Source organism: Onychomys torridus, chromosome 5, assembly GCF_903995425.1.
Source record: "Onychomys torridus chromosome 5, mOncTor1.1, whole genome shotgun sequence".
Classification (NCBI taxonomy): domain Eukaryota; kingdom Metazoa; phylum Chordata; class Mammalia; order Rodentia; family Cricetidae; genus Onychomys; species Onychomys torridus.
In genome coordinates this window covers 46,169,286-46,195,937 of record NC_050447.1, presented here as the reverse complement: position 1 = coordinate 46,195,937, position 26,652 = coordinate 46,169,286, and the positions used below count along the sequence as shown (strand labels likewise).

The window sequence follows — 26,652 nt, the reverse complement described above, 5'->3', positions numbered from 1 at the left end:
GTATCTGGGTCAAAGGGGATGATATTGGCAATAAAATAGGTTTTGAGATGAGTGACTAAAATTATGAATTGAATCCCCATTGGTGTTTTTCGAGAGACACAAGTAAATATTGGAATCATATTTTAATTACTCCTGAGTGCTGGGTGTGCGTTTAATATTCGACTCCACACAGATTTTGAGGCCCTGACTTTTATTGGGTGCATTAGTCAGGGTAATTAACACTAGCTGTTTTAATACACAACCCCAAATCTCAGGGGTTTAATGTAATAAAGGTTTATTCTCGGTCTCACATGGCAGACAGTTGGGTTGGGTGGTTCCTTATGGCAACTCAACAAGCAGCCCATCTCAGAGTGATTTTATTTCCTAACGTGTGGATTTGAATTCATGTGTGTATGTAGGGGGTGCGGCGCACATGTGTGTGGAGACCAGGGGTCGATGCCAGGTGTCTTTCTTAATCACTCTCCATCTTAGTTTTGAGACAGGATCTCTCACTGAACTGAGGGCTCACCAATTCAACTGGTTGGCCAGCAACCTGCAGGGATCCTCCGGTCTCTGCCTTTTAGGGGCTGGATTACAGTGGCACACCCAGTTTTTACATGGATGTTAGGGAATGAACTCAAATCCTTGTGTTTATGCAGCAACCTGTTTACCCACTGAGCCATCTCTCCTGCCCTTACTGTCATTTTAAACATGTTACCGAGATAGTTGCCCTGCCTGTGAGTGTCTCTGCTATCCACACAGCGGCCTACCTCCCACCATCTCACCCTCTGTCAACCCGTATCCCACCTGGCTTATGACCTGGGGCGGCGGGGGGGGGGCGCGTCCTTTTGAACTGTAGAAGGCAAAGGGACCCTTGCCTTTGGGTTCCAGTTGAAGTTGCCCTCTAGGGATCCTGGTAGATGAAGGAAAGGGGTAGCTCGTCTTCAGCTTCCTTCCTCCCCATCAGGTGGCCTAGTGAAGGCTGACTTACTTGACAGAAGAATACGGTGCTTTCTGACTGATTCTCAACTCCTCTCAGGATCTCCACATTCTTTAAGCAAGTCTTCCACTTTCCCCTTCAGATTGGTAAAAAGCTGTGTTGTCTATTGACCAATCCTATTGTTCTTTTTCAACATCTCTTATGGACTCCATAGGCCCCATGCATGCTTTCTTTTCTTTTCTTTCTTTCTTTTTTTTTTTTTAAAGATTTATTTATTATGGATACAGTGTTCAGCCTGCAGGCCAGAAGAGGGCACCAGATCTCATTGTAGATGGTTGTGAGCCACCATGTGGTTGCTGGGAATTGAACTCAGGACCAATGGAAGAACAACCAGTGCACTTATCCTCTGAGCCATCTCTCAAGCCCCCCCCCCCCCCCCCATGCATGATTTCATAGACAGCCCTTTAACTAAACATCCGTTGCTTGTTCTAGTATGAAAGTATCCTGGGAACAAAGGTGTTCTGACTCTTGGGAAAGAGGAACACTATAGTAGAAGTTTTTCTGTGTCCTGACCAGTCCTGCGGCCTCTCAGACCCAAATAATCACTCAGAAACTTATATTAATTATAACTGTTTGCCCATTAGCTCAGACTTATTACTGACTAGCTCTTACACATAAATAAACTCATAATTCTTACCTATGTTTAGCTATGTAGCTTGATACCTTTTCTCAGTTCTGCCTTGTCATCTTGCTTCCTCTGTGTCTGGCTGTTGATTCCTGACTCAGCCTTCCTCATCCCAGAATTCTCCTTGTCTGCTTATCCCATCTATACTTCCTGCCTGGCTACTGGCCAATCAGTATTTTATTTATCAACCAGTCAGAGTAGCACATTCACAGCATACAGAGTGACATCATTTCCCCCTTTCTTTCTATTTAAAAAGAAGGTTTTAACTTCAACATAGTAAAATTACATATAACAAAAGAGTAATCAAGCAAGAATTACAGTTATAATATCTAGTCTATTTGTATTTGGCAAAATTAAAATATTTTATCATCTATCCTATATTTGTGAGTCTACAGTTTTATATGTACCTTTTCTCTTATCATAACCAAGGAAAACCATAATTATAACTCTAGTCTTCAACTACATCAAAGACCCCAGAAGGATATAATATTACCTAAGTAAATAGGAAGAGCATTGTAAGCAACTTCCAAAAAATCTAGAATGACAGAGACAGCTGTTTACCTGGACAGTCACCCAATGTTCTTCTGCAACATTGAGGCATCCATTCTTTCGCCTAAAAGCCTAGAGTCTTTCAATCGCTACTCTCTGTGTCCTGTAGAATGTCTTGCAGTTTCTTTGGTGAAGCAGGAACCTGAAAGACCACCTTGTCTTACAGAACACAAACTAGTATTTGGCACTTCAGACATCTTTTCTTTCAATCTTCAATTATTTTTTCTTCTGGGAAACAAGCTCTGGGCTCAGTCTCCATAGCCTTTCCTCCATGTTTTACTTTAATTCTATTACACATAAAATTTGTTTTTCCAGGGGGATGAAGAGATGACTGAGAAGTCAAGAGCATGGCTCTTGGAAAGGACCCAATTTGGGCAGCTCTCAGCAGCCTCATTGGCTCATGACCACCTGTGACTCTAACTCTAGGTGATCTGATACCTCTGGCCTCCACAGTCACTCACATAGACACAGAAACACATATACATACTCACACATAATTAAAGACCAAATAAATATGTTTTATAATAAAGGGAGCTGCCCTTACTGGTAACATTTATTTTTGTCTCTATGTACTTATTTTCATTTGATGTATTTTTTAATTTCACCTGGAACTTCCTCTTTGACACACGCATCACTTAAAATTCTGAGTTGTTTCCTGTTGGAAGAATCTTCATACTACTAAACTTCTGCTTGATTCTGTGTGGCAGAGGATAGCCCTGAATGATGGCAGTACATTTGAATCAGTTCATTCATGCAGGAGATGGTCTATCTTCACAATGTTCCCTGGGTACATTGCTGCCTTTGAGTACTCTACAGATGGCTGTTAGAGCCTATCGGTCCATGGTTCTGTGGAGCCTTGGTGATACTCTATTGTTCTTTCAATGGTAAAAGAGAATAGTGCTGTTGTCTTAACTGGGAATTGTAGACTTGTCTATTTCTGCTTTAATTTCTATCAGCTTGTGTTTGGCATATTTTATGGCTTTGTTAGGGTTGCTGTGGGTTAAATGGTCCCTTCAGAACCTATCTTTTGTATGTTTTCCATAGTTACCCTGACAAGGTGATGAGGTCACAAGAGCTCTGACCTCATGAATGGATTAAAGAGATTATGATGAGAGTGGGTTAGGTACAGAAGAGACAAATCTACTCTCCAGTTATATTTGTTTGCCATATGATACCTTTGGCCATGGCATGACCCATCAGGAATACCTTTATCAGATGTGATCTTCCAGTCCTCTAAAAACATGAGCCAAATATACTTACCTTGTTTATACTTTATTCAATTTATGGTATTCTGTTATAGCAGCAGAAAACAGATTAAGAACACATGTATACACGTCTAGGATTCCCATACGTTTTTGGTTGGCCAACCCTTGTGTTCCTATGTAACCTTTTGGTTTTTCCTCAGTAATTTTTTTCTTTTGTTTTAAAGTATATTTAATCTGTTGTTAATATGGCTATAATTCTTGTTCAGCTTCCTTTTTATTCACATTACCATCCATTTACTTCCAACTTACCTATGTTACAGTTGAATTAAGATCTTGCTCTCAGTAAACAGTTGTATTCTTTTAAAATTTGTTGTCAGTCTCTGTGTTTGAATTGTTTCATTTAGACCATTTACATTTAATGTAATTACTGATCTGCTGGGGCTTCACTCTGCCTTTTTGTTTCTGCTTGTTCTTCGTTTCTTATTTCTGTTTCTTTCCTAGAACTCTGAATTACCTGAACATCCTCTAACCCAGTCACCTAGTATTGACATTTATTGGTTCAAGAGTCATGAAGAAATAATACCCCTCTCAAGTCCCATTACTAAACTCACCTACTTAAATATTTCTTCTACATACACTGAAAACCACAATCAACAATGTTTTTTGCTTCAACCACCAGACATTATGAGGAAATTAGATTCAATAAGAGAAGACTTTTATGTTGCTCACATTTTATTCTTCTTTCTTCCTTGTCATAAAGTTCTAATATTCCTTTGATGTTCAATTTCTGCTTTGGAGAATTCTTTTCAGCCACTCTTTTAGGATAGGTCTACTGGTGACAAAGACTCTTAGCTCTCCTTCATCTTAAAACATCCTCATTCCTCTCTTATTCATAAAGGATATGTTCACTGGACATAGATTTATGAGTTGATAAATCTCTTCTTGAGCCACTTGAAAAGCACTGTACATTTTTCCTTGGGGCCCATGTCTCCTGATTTAAAAAAAATAATAAAACTGGCTGTCATTCAAATTGTTTTGGGGTAAGATAAGCGTTTCTGTCTGGCTCTTTCTAAGAATGTTTCTCTGGTGTTCAAAGTCTGGTGATGAGTGTCTTACATGATCTCTATGGGACCACACTGTGTGGTGTTGCTCAGCTTCTTCATTATGATGGCCATGACTTGAAAATTATGAGACCACTTGAAATACCTTCTTTCTCTTTTCCTGTTCTTCTATGGCTGTGATGTGGCCTCTTATGGGGCACCTTTGAGCTCTGTTTCCTCCTCTGGGCTCTTTTCACTCTATTGTCCAGATTAAGTCTTTTTACTGTCATGTCCCCAAGTTCACTGGTGCTTTCTTCTTCCCATTCTGCTGTTGAGTGTATCCATCTGAAAATCCAGTTATTCAGCTCCCACACTTCCATTTGATTCTTCTTTCTACTTCCATTATTTTTCTCCTGAGACTTTCTGTTCATTTGATGAAACCTTTTCATCCATTTTTCCCCAGCTTTATCCTGATTGCTCAGTGAAGCGTCCTCTTCTTCTTTCCCAATCCATGTATCCCCATTCACAATACAGACTAGGCACAATGGCCTGGGCTTAGGTGAATGAGGGCAGGATTGCTCTGTCTCCTTTCTATATACAGTCAGCATCAGAACACAGCCTGTGGTAGGCATGAGAAAGACTCCTTAAAGCAGTCATGGTAGCTGTTTCAAACTTCTCAGATAATTCCAGTGTCTGTACCATCTGGGTGTTTGATTTCTGTCAGTTTTCTTGTTCCTGTTGAGAATATCCTGGTCCTTGATATGATGAGTGACTTTCAAGTGTATCCTAAACATTTTCCCTCTTATTCAGTGAGACTTAGGGACTTACTTCATCTTCTACCTCAGCAGGCACTGTGCATGCCACACTGATATCATACCACTTTAATTATCAAACAGGGGTAAAAGTTCAAGTTCTTGCTCTGTCTTTGGGAATAAGGATGCCTGGTTACTGACAGATGATGAAACTTCAAGCTCACTACTATGCCTCTGACTTAGTTAGGGTTACCATTGCTGTGATGAAACACCATGACCAAAGCAATTTTCAGATGAAAGGGTTTACTCAACTTACAGTTCCACATCACAGTTCATCATCAAAGGAAGTCAGGACAGGAACTCAAGCAGGGCTGGAACCTGGAGTCAGGAGCTGATGCAGAGGCCACAGAGGAATGTTGCTTACTGGCTTGCTCCCTATGGCTTGCTCAGCCTGCTTTCTTATAGAACTCAGGACCACCAACCCAGGGATGGCACCACCCACAATGGGCTGGGCCCTCCCCCATCAATCACTAGTTTAAAAAATGACCTACAGGTTTGCCTGCAGCCTGATCTTATGGATGCATTTTCTCAATTGAGGTTCCCTCCTTTCTGATGACTCTAGCTTGTGTCAAGTTGACATAAAACTGTCAGCACATCTGACCCCTTGTCAACTTGACACACAAACACATTGCTTTTCACTTAGAACCATTCTTTTCTCATCTATCTTCAAGACGGCACATTAATATTAACATCACAGTATAAAACATAACTTTAAAAGTTCCAGTCCTTACAAATTCAAACACATTAAAACTTCAATCTCCTTAAAATAACCATTCCCTTTAAAAATCTAAAATCTCTTTTAAAAGTTCAAAGTCTTTCAGCTGTGGACTCTGCAAGAATCATAATTAAATTAAATACCTTCTCACTTCAAGAGGGAAGAACCAGGGCACAGTCACACTCTGAACAAAGCAAAACCAAATGCCTACTGTATATATATAAAAAAAAAAAAAAACCAATGTCCAATGTCTGGGATTCACTCACAACCTTCTGGACTCCTCCAATGGGCTTGGGTCACCTCTACAACTCTACCCTCTGCAGCACACACAGCTTGACTTCTAGGATCAGACAGGTTCCCTGCCACTGCTGCTGTTCTTGATGGTCATCCCATGATAGATGGCATCTACAAAATGTTGGGGGTCTTCTATTGCAACTAGGCTGCACTTTCACAAATTGCCTCTTATAACCTCAACTTCTCTGCATGACCTTTTCAATGCTGGGCCTTCAAATGCTACCAAGACTATACCTTTACCAATGGCCTCACCTGGCCTCTCACAGTGCCAAGCCTCAGGTGCTCTCCATGACCCCTTCATGCCTTCAAAACCAGTTCCACATGAGTGACTCTTATACTACCAAGTTCAGCTGCCAGTGCAAAGTACAATCTTGGCCACCTCTGGAACACAGCTTCTGTGTGCTGAGTCTGAGGAAACACTTCCCAGAAGACAACACCTCAGTGATGCTGATCTCTTCTTAATCACTGCTAATTTTTCAGCTCTAAGTAACCAGCATCAACTGTCCCAGTAAGGCAAAGGTTTCACTTTAGTGGTCCTGCTCTCTTGTTAATCACAGCTGATTCTTCAGCTCCAGCTGACCAGACACCATGGATTTATCACACAGAAATCTCTAGTAAAATTTTTGCTTCCCTCTGAAATGTAACAAGCCAGGCCTCCATTGTCTGTACTATACTCTCAATCTTCCAAGATCCTACAGAATCACTCACTGGCCTATCAACGCTCAAGGGCTTTTCTAGCCCAAGTTCTAAAGTCCTTCCACAGTCTTCCCCCAAACAGCATGGCCAGGGCTATCACAGCAATAACCCACTATCCCAGGACCATGTAATGAAACACCATGACTGAAGCAACTCTGGGATGAAAAGATTTATTTGACTTACACTTCCCCATCACAGGTCATCATCAAAGGAAGTCAGGACAGGAACTCAAGCAGGGCAGGAACCTGGAGGCAGGAGCTGATGCAGAGGCCATGGAGGGGTGCTGCTTACTAGCTTGCTCCCCATGGCTTGCTCAGCCTGCTTTCTTATGGAATCCAGGACCACCAGCCCAGAGATGGCACCACTTATAATGAGCTGGGCCCTCCCCCATCACAGCCATACTTAATGGAAACATTTTCTCAATTGAGACTCCTCCTTTCTGATGATTCTAGCTTGTGTCAAGTTGACATAAAACTAGAATGTACAGCCTCCATTGTCACTACTCTGGCCCAGGTGGGGCACCTAATATTGCTATGTGTACTAATACAATATACAACGTGTATTAATTACTTTCCCTATTGCTATGAGGACATTCTCGACAAGGAACAACTGAAAGGATGAAAGGGTTATTTTGGCTCACAGTTTAAAGAGGCACAGTCCATCCATGGTGGGGAAGCATGGTCAATTGTGACCCCAGGAGCTTGGGGAATCCCACTCACTTCTCAGTAATCCAGGAAGTAGAAAAAGGGGAAGGCTGCCACTCAGCTGACCTTCTCCTTTCCTCCACTGTATTCAGTTTAGAACCAGAGTCCATGGGATTAGTGTGGCCCACATTCAGGCTGGACCTCTTTCCTTGTCAATTAAATACCACTCTGGATAAACCTTCAGAGACATACCCAGTCAAGACCACAAGGATGATCAGTCATTACTGTGCATTACTTGCATTACTGTGCAAGGAGGCAATATTTTAAATGGAATTAAAAAGTGAGTTCTAAGAATTATCCTGGGAACCAAGCAGTGGTTTCCATTCACACAGCATCAACAGAGAGGTCTTCCTTCTGCACTCAGGCCCCGAGTCCTGTCCTGCTCCAGAGCCTTCAAGTCTGTGATATTCTGGCAGGTGTTCCTTCCCTGTGGCTTCTTGGCAGATCACAAGAAGCAATAACACACCTAGGGAGCATGTGGAGGACTTGCCCTATTCAGGCTAATGCTCCCCTGAGAACAGGAAGCCAGTCTGTTGATATACAAGACCCCCCCAAATGGATACCAATCAATGAGACACTTCCATGTGGTAACTCTCCTACAGGATGCTCCACAGGTGGCAGTCATTTGAAGCAATCACAAGTAGCAGAAAATCCATTCCCAAGCTTGGGTCCTGCTGAGACTGTGTGGCTTCCAGCAGCTTGACCTGTACTTTAAGGAAGGTGCTGGTGGCCACTGTGACACCTTGAAATGGCTTTAGGTGAAGTAAAGAGATTGCCACCTATCGTGTGAGATTCCAGCAACACTGGGGGGCTGTGTGGCCTCAAATGCTTCCCACACTCTACTTCAAAGCCTAAATCGCTTGCCTCATTTCTCTCTTCCCTTCCACACTTACTAGAATAAAAATCCTCATCTCATAGCCTCCGTCAGCAGTCACAGGTCAAGCTTCTATTCTACATGGCAATTCTACCTAGGCACACACTGAGAAAGAACAGCCAGTCCAACATGAACCATTGATCGAGTTGGACACAAATTTGTCCAAGGCAAACCCATGCTACCTACACTCCTGTCCCATGCTTCACCCACAACAGATACCCCTAACCAATAATGCCACAATTCACTGCTGGTTGGATTTGGCTTCAGAGTCCCTCTTAACACACTTTTCCTGGATTCACTACCCACTGATGACAGGTGGCCCACAAGAGGGAATGCCTTTACCATCTGTCCACGTTAAAGCTGTGTTCTCGGCCCCAGCTCTGTTAGCTAGATCTCCTGGAAAGCACAGGAAGAGTGAAAAGCACACATGTTCATGAGAGCTGATGCCCAAGTTCCTGAAATACTGGTGGCAGGTGGGGGCCGTGGATTTATGTTCTATGTGAATTCTCCACATAAACTGACACTTTAAAGTCACCAAACCAGAATGTCTGAGGTGCAATATTGCCCTTGATTCCACCAATATATTACCACGAGGCAACCTACAAACTGGAGAACAGAGCTGACATTTTAATGAGTGATTTTCATTTTTTTAAAATAAAGTTTAAAAATTATGTAAATGCACAGTTGCAGGTTTCCTTGGGAAAGCCTGGCTCTGTTTCAGGCTCTAAGAACCCAGGGATGACACAGCCAGTGGGAAATGAGCAACCAGACACATCTCACACGTGTCTTTTCCTTCCACCCTGGGCGTGCTGTGAGGTGTGAGATGCTAAGGAGTGCCAGTAATCCTAACACTTGCTTTCTCATGCAGGTCCTAGAATTGCCTCTAAAGACCCATGGTCTAAAGGCATAGTCCTCCCAGAGATGCTAAATGGAGAACTTGTAAGAAATTAGGTCATTTGGAGTCATGCCCTTGAAAACAATATTCTTCCACCATGGGCCCAACAATACACAGGGCCACTGTTGTAGAATATTATTGTAGAATAATTGTTGTAGAATATAATACTTTTGTTTATGTTACATTTGTGTAATTTGTTTAAAACATCTGATGGTCTAATAAAGAGCTGAACAGCTAATGTTGAGGCAGGAGAAAGGCTAGGTGGGGCTGGCAGGCAGCGAGAATAAGAAGAAATCTGGAAGGAGAAGAAGGAGCAAGAGAACAAGGAGAAGATGATGCTGGGAGCCAGCCACACAGCCACACAGCCACACAGCCACACAGCCACACAGCCAACCAGCCACACAGCCACACAGCCACACAGCCACACAGCCAGCCACGGAGTAAAAGTGAAAGTAAGAAATACAGAAGCAAGAAAAGGAAAAAGTCCAGAGTCAAAAAGGTAGATGGGATAACTCAAAGTTAAGAAAAGCTGGCAAGAAACAAGCCAAGCTAAGGCCAGGCCTTTATTATTAAGAATAAGCCTCCATGTATGATTTATTTGGGAGCTAAAAGAGCAAAGAATAAAGAGATAAGGAGTAAAAACAACATTTTGGTATTCCAGCATGGGCCCATATTTCCAACCACAGGTGACCACAGGCCCAAACCAACACCACCAAGTAGCCATGGGCTCAAAGGCTCCTAAAACCATAAACTAAAACAACCCTTTCTTAGTTTCAAGTGAATACCTTGGATGTTTTGTCACAGCATAGAAAGCTGCCCAACACAGCTATGCAGTCCATCCTTGAGGTCTATTACCATGGAAAGAAACTCATCCTTTCTCAACTCTCAGTCTACAATCACTTGGCCCCGTTATTTCTGGGCCACAATGAGGAGGAAAATCACAGCTAGGGTCTCACTTCACAGCCACCAGAAAGTAAAAGAACAATCAACAGGAGCTATGAAACACTCAAGACCGAGCTCCTGGGACTCCTGTCTGTCCTCCAGCTTCCACCTCGGCAAGTTTCCACTGGCATCTAGTAGGTCATCATTTACCATCTGTAAATGCACCAACCCACACCCCAGCTCAGAGCCCACATAGTAACCACCTCCCAAACACCTATCTCTGTATGCCACTTTCCTGGGGAAACAAGTCTCCAGCACAGAACACTGGGAAGCAAACTGCAGTCTCAGGGCTGGGGCTGCTGTGGTGATCCAAGTTAAGGAACTCACTGCTTTACAGTAGGCAGCCAGGAGGGTCCCCAGAGAGGGAGTGTGAAGAAGCCAATTTCAAATCTCTGTTGCAAATGCACAAGAAATGCAGCTCTCCCTCCATGAAGAAGTGGTTTCTGTGTTTCCACAAGCCACTGTGGTGGTTTCAGTGAGAATGCCTCCCCATCCCCTGCCATATATTTGAGTGCTTAGTTCTCAGTTGGTGAACTGTTTAGGGAAGGTTAGGAGGTGTGGCCTTGCTGAAGGAGGTGTGTCACCAAGGGTGGGCTTTGAGGTTTCCAAAGTCAGTCTCTCTCTCTCTCTCTCTCTCTCTCTCTCTCTCTCTCTCTCTCTCTCTCCTCTCTCTCTCCAAGCTGGTTCTTGATATGAGCTTTTAGCCACTGCTCCAGCACCTTGCCCATCTGCTCCCTGCCGCCATGCTCCCCACTATGATAGTCATAGACTCACCCTCTGAAACTGTAGGTGATCCGGCAATAAAATGCCGTGTAAGTTGCCTTGGTCATGGGGTCTCTTCACAGCAATAGAGCAGTACCTAAAACAGCCACCAATCCCTTGATATGGTGCTGGGTCAACACAGGGGTAAGCAAATGCCACTCAGTTCTCTGTGGATGTGGGTTACTTCAGCTTGGCCCTCCTCTCTCCTTCCCCCTCCCTTCTGCTACCCTTCCCTCACCCCCTCCTTTCTTCTCTTTCTTTCCTAGTCCCTCTTTCTCTCCACTCTTCCTTCCTTCCATCCTTGCTTCCTTTTTCCTTTCCTTCTTCCTCCTCTCTTTCCATTTTATTCCCTCTTCCTTCAATTCCTTCCCCCTTCTTCTCCCTTTATTTTTCTTTCCCTTCCATTCCTTCCCTCCCCTTCCTTCTGCTCCCCTCCTCCCTTTATCCATTTAAGCATTCCAGTGATTCCTGTCACCATATAGCTAATTCAGATTAGTTAGGCAGAGTCCAAGATGGAGTATGGGGCCCTCCATCTCTCAGAGCATGTGACCCTGGTGGTTTGTTCTGGCACCTCTGATAGAAGTATGGGATATCTTGTTTGGCCTTCAAGGGAATGCCTGGAGCTTGTGCTATACAGGCCTGATCAGAAAATAGAAGTGTGTCTAAAAACATAGCAACACCACATATCACTGAGTGATGTTCTATGTCCTCCATTCTTGAACTTACAAGGTACCTGTGACTGGAGAGTGCAGTCTGGGTACCACTTCTCATAATGGTATCAAATGAGAAGCTTGTAGGAGGAGAGAGAGCCCCTCTCTATGAGCTGCAGTGGCTCTTTAGGGACCGTGTTTTGTGACTATGACAGGTGCCACACAAGGCCTGGATCAGGCCAAAAAGAAACAGGTCCACCATATAGTCAGTGCCTTACCATGTCTTCTAATTTGTTCTTCAGAAAAGAGTCCCATTCCAGAGGCTTTACAGCTGGAAACCCTACAGGCAGTGTCCAAAATATGACGTCCCTCCCACCCTGGGAGGCAGGAACAGCTGGCCCTCACCAATAAGCTGGTTCCATAGTAGTTGGTGGTCCATTCCCTGGATATAAAGAATTAAAGGAGCCGGTGGTGGTGGCGGCGGCGCACGTCTTTAATCCCAGCACTCGGGAGGCAGAGCCAGGTGGATCTCTGTGAATTCGAGGCCAGCCTGGGCTGCCAAGTGAGTTCCAGGAAAGGCGCAAAGCTACACAGAGAAACCCTGTCTTGAAAAACAAACAAAAACCAAAACAAACAAAAAAAAAGAAGACAAATTAAAGGAAAGACAGAGATAACCCATTAAAACTTCTCCTCCAAAGGACCAATTTGATTGGAATAGTGCGTGCCTGAAACCATGGTGGACACATAGGAAGCACAAGATCATTAATCATTTAATGGAATTGAAAATACCCATTAAGGAAGAAAAAAAAAGTCAGGTCCAGAAAGTTGTGAGAAGATTTTCACCACAGCGAAATGTTGCTGGGGTCCAAACAGCAGCTTCAGGAGCAGAAAGAGCTAGCACAGTCTGCACACACAGGAGTCGAGGGGAGGGACCAGACATGAAGCTCGTCTCTCTCCGTCTTCAGCGTCCATCTCCACTGGCCTCTGTCACACCAATGGACTTACAACAAGCCTTGGGTTTAGTCTGAGATGGAGGCCTGGGGTGGGGAGGGAGGGAGTCTTGTGGGTCTTTGTGTGCAGACACACACACACACACACACACACACACACACACACACACACACACACACACACACACACACACGAGCTTTCCATTCCCAGACTGCTCTCACTGGCTGGCCTGAGCCTCCTCTGCTGCGTTGTTCTCTCTCTGCCAGCTGCACAGAGCAGACTCTTCCCAAAGTCTAATGAATGTGTTCACCTGGCTGAGCTGTTGTGTGTTGTGCTTAATTTCTCATTAAATCTTTTGGTAGCGTATTGCCGCATTTATTGTTTTGAAAATGAAAGGAATTCTAATAAGTCTCAAATGTCCCTTCATGCGTGAGCATTTTTCCAGTAAACGGGCTTAGCAAATGTCCGTTACTTAGCGGCTTCATTCCGCGTTCTGCTTGCGTGGGCCATTTTATTTTTATCGTATCATCTGGCACACAACGTGGGCTTGTGTTTGTGTTGCTGTAAGCGCCGAGTCTGCAGGTTTCCTCCTCTCTGACGGGTTACAGGAAACAGCTAAAAGTTGATAGCTGCCATTATGACAGCATGGCCTTGGGAATGTACACATGAAATTCAGAGTATGTGAGTGTCAGAGTTGGGTGTGTGTTTAGCTGTGTACACTGTGGGGGGTTGCATTTAAGTTGGCATAGAATCCTCTCACATCTCCTTAGCTAATGATTTCCTACAAGAAATGGGGCAGACAGGTGGCACCATTGGCAAAGCACCAATTTCCAAACATGAGGACCTGAGTTCAGTGCCCAGAACCCACATAGAAAACCCAAGTGTGGTCCATGCTAATCTCAGCCCTGGGGGAGGAGACCAGGGAGATTCTTAGGGCTCAAAGGCCAGCCAGGCTAATCCATTTGTGAGTTCCAGGCCAGGGAGGGAATATACCTCATGAAAATAAGGTGAACAGTACGTGAGAATGATGTCTAAGTTCATCTGGGATCTGCACTCACACAGATACCTACACACAAACACACACACACACACACACACACACACACACACACACACACGCACACGCACATGCACACACACCTATACACATACAAACCTACACACTCATACAAACTTACAACTATATACACACACCCCTACATACACAATGCATACATGTACCTACACACACCTACATAAGCAAATACCTACCTACATACAACCTTCACACACACACACACATATAGCTACAAATACAGATCTACACACATACAAATGAACACACAAACTCATACCTATACACACACACACCTACACACATACAAACCTACACACACACACATGTGAACACATAACTTCTTATACAAATCTACACATACACATATACATATATATACACATGCCTACATATACCTATACATACTACATACACATATATCTACAAACATACAAACCTATACACACAAATATCTATACATATTAAGTATATATGCACACATATACCTATACACATGAAAACATAACTATATACACACCTACATACACAATGCATACATATACCTACACACACCTACATGTGCACACACCTACACACATACAAACCTACACACACATACCTACACATACATAGCTATAAACACATATATACACATATACAAACCTACTCACATACCTACAAACACTTATGCACACATAACTGGACACATAACTACACATACAAATCTACACACACATATACCTACATATACACATGCCTACATATACTTACACATACTACATACACATATATCTACAAACATACAAACCTATACACACATACCTATACATGCATAACTACATACATACACATACTTACATATACACACAACTAAACACACACCTAAACACACATATAACACACACACACACACACACACACACACACACACACACACACACTTATACCTAGAAAATAGCAAAAATAACAGATCAGTTTGTAAACACCAACAGACTTTTCAGCTGGCTTGTTTATTTTTTGAAGGTGTTCGGTTTTCATGCTTGGCTTGGTTCCCTTTCTGTTTCTGCTCTAAGTGTTCTGTGGCAACCCATAAAGCTTTGCGATTCTACGGAAGGGCAGTGAGAACTGAGTGTGAGAACCAGCCCAAAGGAGGAGGTAAGCTGAAGGAAGGGCTCAAAGGAAGTCAGAAGACAAGTGTCACATTCCCCAGCAGGATTTAAAGTAGAAAGTATCCCTTCACAAATCAGCACTTGGTAGTTACTGACGAACAAGTTTATGTATGTCCTATGTACCATTAAGAGCAGGGGCTACAGGCCAGCAAGATGACTCAGCTGGTAGAAGTGCTTGCGATCAAGCTTGAGGTCCTGGGTTCAATGCCTGGAACCTGCACATGGAAGCAGAGAAGTAACTCCAAGTTGTCCCCTAACCTCACCACACATGACACACATGCACACACAATAAATAAATATGTTTACAAATGCACTATGTCACATATGACAGGAAAGAGCACTCAGGATGGTTTCAGAAACACTTCTTTTGCATTGTTTTGTTTTGTCTGTTTGTTTTTTGAGACAGGGTTTCTTTGTGAATCAGTCCAGGCTGTCCTGGAACTCACTCTGTAGACCAGGCTGGCCTCTAACTCACAAAGATCCACCTGCCTCTGCCTCCTGAGTGCTGGGATTAAAGCCATGTGCCACCACTGCCCGGCTCAGAAACACTTTTTACACGATGAGTCCCTCTCTAGCTATGATTTTACCACTTCAAAGGAATAGAACTCAAATAAATCATGTATAGTAAATAGTCAATAAAAATCTGTGGTATGGAGAGGTGTGCATGTCACAGCATTTTGAGGGGCAGAGGACAGTTTGCAGGAGTCTGTGTTCTTCCAGCATGTGGGTTCTGGGATAATCAGGCTTGGCAGCAAGTGCCTTTATCAGGTTCAGACAAAAGGGATTTCTCCCAGATGAGTCATACCACACCAGATGGATTAGACATGATCTAGACTATAATTTACATCCAGAACTTCCCCCATCTGGTTCCATTTAGCTGCAAGAGAAGCTGAGACATGTGGTCTACCAGCAAGGGGGTAGGTGTTGCTGTCCTAAGAGAATCCAGGAATCCCTCGCTAGAGTACTAAGGAAGAACAAATACCAGAGAAACTACAGGGTCGAGGGGTGGAACAGAACCTGCCTGTCCCATAGAGCTCAGGACAGAATACCACCTGGGAGAGAGAAATCCAACCTGGGGTAACTGGGTGAAGAAGCCTGCCAGAGGGTTGGAGACTAAGAGTCCCAATTGCAGGGGAGGAAGAGGCATTGCCCAGAGACAAAGGGACAGACAGGGAAGAAAGCACGGTCCTGTTCTTTGTAGGTGACAGGTACTATTGCATCCTTGAACTCCGATTTGTTTAGTCTTTCCTAGAGCAGAAACCTGTGTCTGATGGCTTGATGGCTTCATCCTTGCCTTGGAAACAATACGGCTGTCGAGAGGATCTCAGAGAAGAGGGTCCCTGGAGAGACTAATGCTAGAGGTGGTCGCTCTACTTAGAGTGAAGGTGACTGCCAGGAAAACAGGGGCTTCAGTCCTCTTTGAAATACTCACCCAGTGGACACACTTCTTTGAAAGACTTACACTGTTGGGGCACTTTCAGTAAGTGAGAAAAACAATAATTTTCCGATGTCAATATTGGGTAGCTGGAGGAACTAGAAACTATCCACAGCATCAATAAACGATGGGCTAACGGGGCCTTAAGACAGGAGTCAGCTCAGGTCTCCCCCAGGATGTCACTGCTCTCTCACTGGTCCCCAGCTGGGTTTCTGATGGGAAACTTGGCTCTGGCAGGTGAGCACAGGAGCCAGCAGGAGTCTGCAGGGCCTATTGTGACCAAGGTTTCCACAGCCATGGGGAGAGCATGACAGACGCCTGCTGTTTTCCCTGCAGCCACCTCTGGCCAAAAGCGGGCCTGGACATACATTACATTAAAAAGGATTGGGGACCTACTGACTGTCCTGTCAGGGAACTAGAGAGGCAGAGGTGGTAATGAGAGAAAGAGATCATGGAAACCCCAGGGTCTCCGTCAGGACTTCTATTGCAGGGATGAAACACCACAGCCAAAGAAACTTGTGGAAAAAAAAAAAAAAAGATTTATTCAGTTCTTGCTTCCACATCACAGTTCAGCATCAAAGGAAGTTAGGACAGGAGCTCAAGAGGGCAGGATCCTGGAGGCAGGAGCTGATGCACAGGCCATGGAGGGGTGCTGCTTACTGGCCTGCTCACCATGGCTTGCTCAGTCTGCTTTATTATGGAACCCAGAACCACCAGCCCAGGGGCAGCACCACCAACCATGGGCTGGGCCCTCCCCCATCAAAACCTAATTAAGAAAATGCCCTACAGTCTTGCCCACAGCCCGATCTTATTGAGATGTCCTCTCAACTGTAGTTCCCTCCTCTTTGATGACTCTAGCTTGTATCAAGTTGATGGAAAACTAGCACATATAGGCACAAGAAAGTAAAAAAGACATCTCTGTGGGGGAAGAGATCACAAACTCTGATTCTTAGGGGCTGTGTTCTGGGCTACGGCCCTAGCCTCTCTCTCCTCCTAGGATCCATGGCCACTGCCCACTGTGTTCTCTCTGGATTTGATTGCCAACTTCATTGGCATTCTTGTGAAAAGTCTTCCATTGGACATTTTCCTATCTCCTTCCTTCTGGCTCCTCCATCCTTCAGGCCCAAAGCTCCAAGTGCATCTAACTCAGATACACATCTCAGGGGCCAGGTCTCTGCAGTGGGTAGCCATCCCAGCCTATGCCTGGAAGTTCCAACCCCCATTGAGGCTTCGGTAATGGTTACGCCCACAAGGTGAGGCTGAGGGAGAAAGCTGAAGACCCAGGATAGAAAGGAGAGGCCTCTCTTGGTTCCGGGACCCTGGACGCTGGAGGTAGACCAAGCAAAGTTCTCCAAAGAACACTGCCGGACTGTGCCATACCTTTGCCAGACCCTACAACCTATCCCTTCATTTGTAAGTTACCCCACAAAATAAACCTCCCTTTTAACTATGTGGAGTGGCCTTAATAATTTCACCAATATCTGGCGCTCAACATGGGGCAAATTCCAAAGGCCTGGGTAGCTTCCTCCTTCAGCCCTGCCTTGTGGGCATAACCATTACTGAAGCCTCAATGGGGGTTGGAACTTCTAGGCCTAGGCTGGGATGGCTACCCACTACAGGTCTCAGTAGTGAGATTTTCTCTTCATCTCCATCAGGCAGAGATCTTGGGATTTGTATTCCAGCTGACCTCTCCATCCATGTGACCTTGACATACACACACATGGTATCTATAGTCCTATCACAAAAGTACCTGGCCCATCTGGTGGTGGCGACTTAGCAAGGGGCTCAGGAAAAACACTGAGCATTATTCCTGGCTCTTAGTGAGATAGCATGGCCATTAGACCCAGGCCTTGTCCTGAGTACATTTGAGTGTCACCTGTCATGGTTCCTCCACATTGTGCCCAGACCTTAAGGCTGCTGGCTCTCTAAGCACAAACCATGCACCTCTAGTGAGGTTGGAAAGAGAGTAAAATCATTATTAGATCCTACTTAGCAGCAGAAACTCCATTTTGTCCCAGTCTGCCATTCTGCCCTGAGCTGCTACCCACAATTTCCTGAGACTAAGCTATAGCCCCCTCCCCAAAAACCCATCACACAGGTGTAAGCCACAAACATTCCACCTCATTCTGATCAGTAGGCCCAGAAGCAGGTCCAAACTACTAAACCATAGAACTCCCTGATAGGCTGAAACTGTGTCACTATGGAAAGTACCCAACCATTTCTCCCCATATTACATTATAACTGGTTATGACTGGAGGGGATTCAGGAGCTGTCTCTTTGTGGTTTTCCCCCTTTAAAACTGGCTGCCACCCCTGCCTTAGGGATGTAGTTTGGAGCCCGGATCCTGCTGCCTCCCTGATATCAGTTTTTCTAAATAAATTTTTGGCTCATTCAAACCTGGCCTTTTGTGGTAGATTATTCCCAGATTCTTGGACCCTAACATTTGGGGGCTTGTCCAGGATGGGAAGTATGTGTGTCTACCTGTTCAAGTCTCTGGCTAGGCTGTCTGCTCCTGGCCCTTGTGGCACTAGAGATTTTTCTGGGACCCCAAAGAGGAGAAACTGGATGCAGTATTGCTCCCAGAGTCAGAATGAGATGAGAGACATCTCAACCCCTCTCAGGGGGCTCAGTCAAAGAGACTCCCACCAGGGGAGTGGCTGAGGCATCTGGTCTCTGGGACTAAGAGGTGGCTAAATCATCTGGCCTCCACATCCCCATAACCAGGAGTTTCTGGGGTGTCTGTGTTCTGGGGATCAGAGGTAGCTGATCCACTTGGTTATGAACAGGATCATGTTTACCATCACCCTTGTCTCTTCCTTGTCTCTCTTTGTGGCATGCTGACAGTCTCTCCTTTCTATCAAGTCGGCTTTTTGAATTTTAACTATTGTTTTCTCTTATTTCAAGACCAGGGACAAACTCCATCTTCAGGACCTAATTCTCCCCCAAACCTTGTGTTACGCTACTTCAAAAAATTCCTGGGAATCAGGAAATTCCACCTTCCCCTGGAAGCTCCTCACTCTGCCAGTGGCCATTTTCTCTGCAGACATTTTCAATTTCACTGCTTCTCTTGAAGTCTAGGCCACAGTCTTTGGAGGCCTGGACCACCCTGACCAAATGCCTTATGTTATGGCCTGGGTGCTCCACTTGAAACCCCTCCCCCGCCATCCCACCAGCAAGGCCAATGGGAAGGAAGACCTAGCTTGTCTCCCTCCAAGGAAGAGCCTCTCCTCCATCCTAGAGCAGGCCAAGGGAAAAGGCAAATTCAGAGGCTGCCCCTCCTGCCTCACCTTCCATTTGCCTAAAGGCTTCTATGGTGGAGGACAAGCCGGCATCCTCCTTTGACTCCAATTCCCTCTCCACATCCCCCACATCCACTACAACACTATGGGGATTTGGTGGGCCCTTCCCCCACCCCCTTCTTAAAATTACAGCTGGATAGAGTAAAAAAAGTTTTGTCTGTCTGTTTTGAATGCATGGATGTGGCCACTGAATGTTTGTTTCTGACTGGTCTTGAATGTATGAGTTTACTGTGTTCTGTGTGTCTTGGCTGCTGCTCAGCTGTTACTGTTGCAGCCAGCTGCTGGGGCTCAGGCTCAGGATTTATCTCTGGGAGCTAATGATCATTGGATCTGGTGTAATAGGGATTCAAATGTCAATTGAATGTGGATAATATTAAAATTGTTTTATGTTGTTCTGCTTTATTGAAGACCTGGCTCTGGAATTGGGTTTTGGCTCACCACTTTTTCAGACCCCAACTTGCTTTTAAAGTCTCCATGTCCATGTCCAGGGTCAAAAATTATCAGGCAGAAAGAGGAAGAGCAAAGTATAAGTTTACTGTGTATGGTTAAAAATCTATAATATTTGCAACAAAATATTAACTCAAAACATAGGGTTAATAATCAAAGGATTACATAGGCAATCTTAAAACAAACACCTACTCCATCAATGCCGATAGTTCTAGGCAAATATTCAAATGAGCTAAACTTGTTTGTTTTTTTAACCCCTTTAGTTCTGCTTCTGATTGTTTTTATTAACTGAAATATGTCAACCCAAAACATGGATTTTAGGCTTAAAGGCCTACCCTGAGAAAGGATTAAGACCACACTGGAATCCCAAACACCTAGTGCTTTTACTGGCCAATGAAAATTAGGGCCCCAACTATTAAACAACAGAAACTGGGATATTCCTTTTTTATGATACAGTAAGATGGTGACCTTAAACAGTCTGGCAAGAGAACATGGAGCAGTTTTTCAACCTATGGACTGTGACCTTTCAGGGTCAAAAGACCTTTTTACAGGAATAGGTTAGGGTTGCCTGCATGTCAGATGTTTGAATCATGATTCATAACAATGCACCACAAAAAAAACTTAAAAACCATTGACTTAAATGTTTATATCTATCCCCTTGTTTTTACTAGTATTGATAGGCTGTCACTATTTTGGTAAACTGAGTCATAGAGGAACTTATTGTGCTCTAAAATGGTATACTGTGTAAGGATCAGGAAAGTTTCCAGTCCCCTTATGGATTATGTTTATGAACTGAAAACCTTACCTTAATACTAATCATCAGTCACTTCATAAAGAATCAAATTCAGCCAGGTGATGGTGGCACACGCCTTTAATCCCAGCACTCGGGAGGCAGAGGCAGGCAGATCTCTGAGTTTGAGTCCAGCCTGGTCTATATAATGAGTTCCAGGAAAGGCACAAAGCTACACAGAGAAACCCTGTCTCAAAAAAACAAAAACCAAAACCAAAACCAAACAAAAATCAAATTCTTTAATATGTTAAGATTAGCTTCTTATATATATTTTCAAAGTTATGCCTCAAGGTGTTCAGAACTACAATTAATAGATAATGGTCCTCAATGATTCAGAGATCTGAAGATATGGCATTTAAAATGTTTACATATATATATATATATATATATATATATATATATATTTTTTTTTTTTTTTTTTTTTCATGATAGAGAGACATGCTGGCACTTGGAAGCACCCTTCTCTCCTCCAAAGATGATGGGCACAGAAGAACCTCCATCTGGAGCTTCCTTTAAATATGGTGAAGCTAGCCACTGGGTGAAACAAAAAACTGCCCTTCACCTCAATTGCTGCCAAGATCCTGTCCAGACTGTAGACAAGCAGGACATTGGGGAAATTGATTGCCTTACTTTGCCTAGACAGGTTAAGCCAGTCCCCACCAAGTTCCTGCTCCACGGGAAAGTTTGTCAGATATTCTGGACTTGGTAGCTGAAAACTGATGCTGCCCTTTGACCTCTGCCCAATGACCATGGAGGAACCTGGGGTAGCTGTCGAAGTAGCCAACAGGTCTCTGTCATTTTGATTGGTCCTTTTCAGATCTCTAATGACATTTGACAATAGCCTAGTGATAGCTCACTGTTGTAACAGCTCCTTCTTCCAAGGCTGCAACCACCTTGTTAGCTCATTAGTCAGTTCTATGGTTAGTTAAAGCTACTAGGTTTCTTGTTTTAAAAGGGACACACAGGTTTGCCTTGTTCACAGGCTTCATGATAAAGGATAAACAGGTTTCAGGTGTAACTTTCCACTAAGAAACTTGTTTTACAATGACTTCTCTAGTAACTACCTATGTCTCTGGTGAATGATTGAAGTCCATACAATGTCTTAGTTCCTATGTTCTAAAATATGCTCCCACTTTTTAGCCCAAAGCCATAGCCTTTGCTGACTCCAAGGTGTAATTCTGTTCTAGCTGTTGTACAGACCCTGTTAATTGCTTTTCCTACAATATGGATTTCAATACAATGGTAATGCTAATATATCTAAAACTTTTATCTCTTTTGATGAACTAAAATTCATATAAGCTTCAAGGAATCAAAGACATAAGGTTTGGATCCACCTGTCACAGGTCAAATGAAAAAGTTCCAAATGTAATGTTTTTAAGTTCCTGACTGGATTTTAACCTCTCTTACATCTCAGCAGATTTCCACTTGGCTGACAGATGCACTATCCAGGGAGCATTTGCAGACTACAAGCTGCTGAGCTCCAGACTAGCTGAAAGCTGATGGGAACCAGCCCATGTGATTGCTCCACATCCCCTCACCTGTATCAGCTAATCAGATGCTTCTGATAAATGCCCCATTGTCCAGGCTTTGACTAGCCTTTTATCCTTCTTGGACCCTGACAACCTAGATCCCAGTTCTGCTGGAAGCAGCTACAGAAGGGAGTACATCAGCCTTGCCCCCATAACAGGCTAAAAAAGGCTAAGTTAAAGGGAAAGCTCTTGACATAGAGAACAAAACAATTACCTGTAATGCCAATTAATAGCGGGAACGGTGAGGCCTTTAGTTACAGTTCTATTAATCTTGCTATATGCATTATGCCTGTTGAACTCTCTTCCTGTTTATTCAAAGGAGGATCAATGCAGTTAAGCTCCTATTCTTGCAGGCCCACTATGGTCTCCTATAGGACCTGAACCTCTGACATCAATGATTCGATGACCCACTAAGAGAGGGGAAATGTTAGATCCTAGTAAGCAGCAGAAACTCCATTTTGTCCCAGTCTGCCATTCTGCCCTGAGCTGCTACCCACAATTTTCTGAAACTAGGCTATAGTCCCCACAAACCCCTAACATAGGTGTAAACCATAAGTGTTCCACCCCCTTCTGGTTGGTTGATCCAGAGCCAGGTCTACTGTGGGAATAATTCATCTATATACGGTGTGAATATATGTCACTATTATTGGTTTAATAAACAAGCTGACTGGCCAATAGCTGAACAGGATAAAATTCAGTGGGAAAGCCAAACTGAGAATGATGGGATAAGGAAGGGCAAAGTAGAGGAATCAACAGCCAGATGTAGAAGGAGCAGGAGAAGAATGAGCCATGCTAATAAAGATACCACCACATGGCAGAGCAAATATGGGTTAACTTAAAATGTAAGAGCTAGAGAGTTATAAGCCAGAACTATTGGAGGGAACTCGGGAGCTGTCTCTTTGTTTTTCTCCCCTTTACAACGGGCTGCCACCCCTGCCTCAAGGATGCTGTTTGGAGCCCAAATCCTTCCTCCTTCCTGATATGTTTTTTCTAAATAAATATTTGACTTACTCAAACCTGGTCTTTTGTGGTAGATTTATTCCCAAATTCTCAAACCCTAATATCATCTCATAAAAGAAACCTGTGAGACAATGTTATAACAATTTCAATATCACTTTATCCATGAATGAAACGAAGTACAGACGGGTTAGGTGACTTTCTCAAGAGTATGAACATGGCAGAGCTGGATATTATACTCATTACACTCAGGCAGTTCAAATGCAGCCCTCCAACACTGATGGGCAGAAACAGCCATGCTCCATTCCTAAGGTGAAATGGTTTGTAAACCATGCTGTAGTGAATGGCTGCACACCCATACACATATGGGCAGCACAAGATGGACTCAATGGGTTATTTTTCTTAAAAAGAGGGGACATGAAGTTAGGAGGGAGTGGAGACATGGGGACTGTGAATCGGCAAATAGTTAGGGTGAGGAGTTGAGGATGAAAATGACCAAAATATATTGTAAGAAAATATTGTAAAATATTCCCATGTCCAAATTGACTCCAGACAGATTTAGTCAACTCGGTGTGGAATGGGTCCAGAGTGTTTGTATTTTAAAGATCGAGTGTTTTGTAGAAGTTTCCTACAGGGAAGCTCCTTAGGACAGAAAGTACACAACTCAAAATCGCTTCAGGAAGTCCCTAAAACTGATGAAATTCACTAGGTCTCTCCCTCTGTCGTAGTCAGTGTTCTGTTGCTGTGAAGAGACGCCATGACCACAGTAACTCATAAAGGACAGTGTTTAATTGGGGCTAACTTACAGTTTCAGAGGTTTAGCCCATTACCATCATTGTGGGGAGCATGGAAGCACACAGGCAGATATAGTAGCTGAGAGTTCTACATCTGGATTGGCAGGCAGCATGAAGAGAGAGAGGCAGTGGGACTGGCCCAGTGACACACTTCCTCCAACAAGGCCACACCCACTCCAAGAAGATCACACTTCCTAATTTCTCTCAAGTAGTGCCACTCCCTAGTGACCAAGCATTCAAATACATGAGCCTTTGGGGCCCATTCCTCCTCAAACCACCACAGCCTCACAAGAGTAAACAAGAAAGACTGCTGAGAGTCACTCTCAGACAAGCCAAGCTGCAAAGACCTGAAGACCAGACCAGATGCCTGGAAGTGGTTCGGACAAACTACTGACTCTCTAGAAAAGGACACTCTCTAACCTGTCGAGCTGCCTGTAGAGTTGTGCAGTGTGCTCCAGATTTCCAGCTGTGGTGATATGTCACCAATGTTGGGGTGGGCTTTGGTGACAGAGCTGGCTTATGTGTCATTTCTGTTCCTGTAAGAAACCTTCCATTCACATTCCTGTAAGTAACTCATCTAAAGCTCATTGGTTCACCAAATTAGACTTGAGTGGTATTAGGTTTGTTGTAGGCTCCCTATCTGGGGTGAGTAGATGTGTGTGTTGTATCTCCCCAGGAAAAGTCAGTAGTCACATGAGATCAAGTTATGCCCATGTACAGGCAGAATTCTGAAGCAGCTTGATAAGAGAGGACAGTGGGGGATAGTTATACAAACCACTAGAGGTGGTTACTTCTGAGATCGAAACATTTGGCTATGGCCTAAATGTCCAGGGAGAGAGTTATGCATCAGGCTGGTGAAGACCTTTATTAGAGGAGGGAAACCAGTCCCCAATCTCAAATGCCTGGATATCCTGTGAGGTTGGCATCAGTGGCCACTGTTGTTATTCTAGCCCAGCAAATGAAACTCTATGAGAACAAATGAGTTCTGAGTTTCAAGTTACAAAAGACAGATTTAGTCACATCAGGAAGAGACATAATTTGGAGAAAGGAGCTGGGGTTCACAAGATGGATGGGAAAATAAGAGCCCTAACTTATAATGATAAAGTACACTGTACAATCGTGGTATGAAGTCTTACAGGGATAACCAATTGCAATTGTCTTTAATTTGAGGGCTGCTACCTACAAGAGAACTCATGCCTGGTTCAATAAACCTACTCACAAGCCTATGCTTGGGACATTGAAGAGCCAAGGGGGGAACCTACTGCTGTTGTTCTGTTAAATGTTATATTGTTAGATTACCTTCTCAAAATTTATGCTTATACCCACAGAGAAGTGCTGGCCTCAACTTTGATCAAAGAAATCTCTCTCTGCAGTGGTCATCAGTTAAATCAGAGACTCATAACTGGCCAATGTGATGAAAACAAATGATTATTGAGTACCCAGACTCAAATGGGATGTGCAGATCAACCCCTCACACATGCACACATCCCAAAGGCCCAGGAAACATCATAGCAGAGAACTGGAAGACATGTAAGAGCTGGAAGATCAGGAGGAGGGCTATGGAATGCTAGGGATACAACATAGCTCATCACACTCATGAACTTGCTACACAGGATCAAGCCAACAAGGTCAGTCAACTTTCCATCAAGCAGCACTCATTAGACTCAGTGAGCTACTAACAGAAAGAGAAGAGGATATGAATAGGATAGAAGCCATGCTGAGGGTACCTGGAGAAAGCTGGAGGGGGAATTAGGGCTTCCTGTAGAGAATGTGAAGGGACTGTTGGGGTACATATAGTTAAGATGCATTGTTTACATGCATGAAATTGTCATAGAATAAATAAAATATGTTCTATTTTTTTTAATAAAAGAAAAGAATCAAGAACAAAGACAGTCTTAGGAGACCCAGAGGCAGCACCTTATACCAAGGCAGCCTGACAATGACATCTGTCATCATGGTATTCTGAAACTATGAAGCAGTGCCAGTGAGGAATTAACTCTCACTGTCTGTCTTTTGCTACTTTGTTCGTGTTCTGACAAATAAAGCTTGCCTGGAAATCAGAGGACAGAGCTAGCCACTAGTTAACCATGGAGGCCAGGCAGTGGTGGCACACGCCTTTAATCCCAGCACTTGGGAGGAGGAAGCAGGAAGATCAGGAGTTCAAGGCCACCCTGGGCTACATGAGATTGAACCAGTCTAAAGGGGAAATAGAGCCTGGCGGTGGCACACACCTTTAATCCCAGCACTAGGGAGGTGAAGACAAGAATATAAGGCAGGTGGAGACACAATCTCAGTCCCCCATTCAGTCTGAGGATTTGTAGAGACAGGAACCCACCAGCATTTGGTCTGAGATTTTGTAGAGGTAAGATGTTTCAGGTGGTGGCTGCTCTGCTGCACTGCTTCTCTGGCCTTTCAGTTTTCACCCTCCATATCTGACTCCAGGCTTATATGGTTAAAACTAATCAAGTACAGGCTTCAACTGTCCCTCTCTAGGCTTCATTCA

General features: G+C 43.9%; 1 non-coding gene across 1 annotated transcript; it reads right to left on the bottom strand.

Moving 5' to 3' along the window:
- Nucleotides 1-4,907: 4,907 nt before the first annotated feature.
- Nucleotides 4,908-5,040, bottom strand: LOC118584937. Its single transcript, XR_004945104.1, has one exon. It is a non-coding gene; the product is annotated as a small nucleolar RNA SNORA51 (small nucleolar RNA).
- Nucleotides 5,041-26,652: the final 21,612 nt, after the last annotated feature.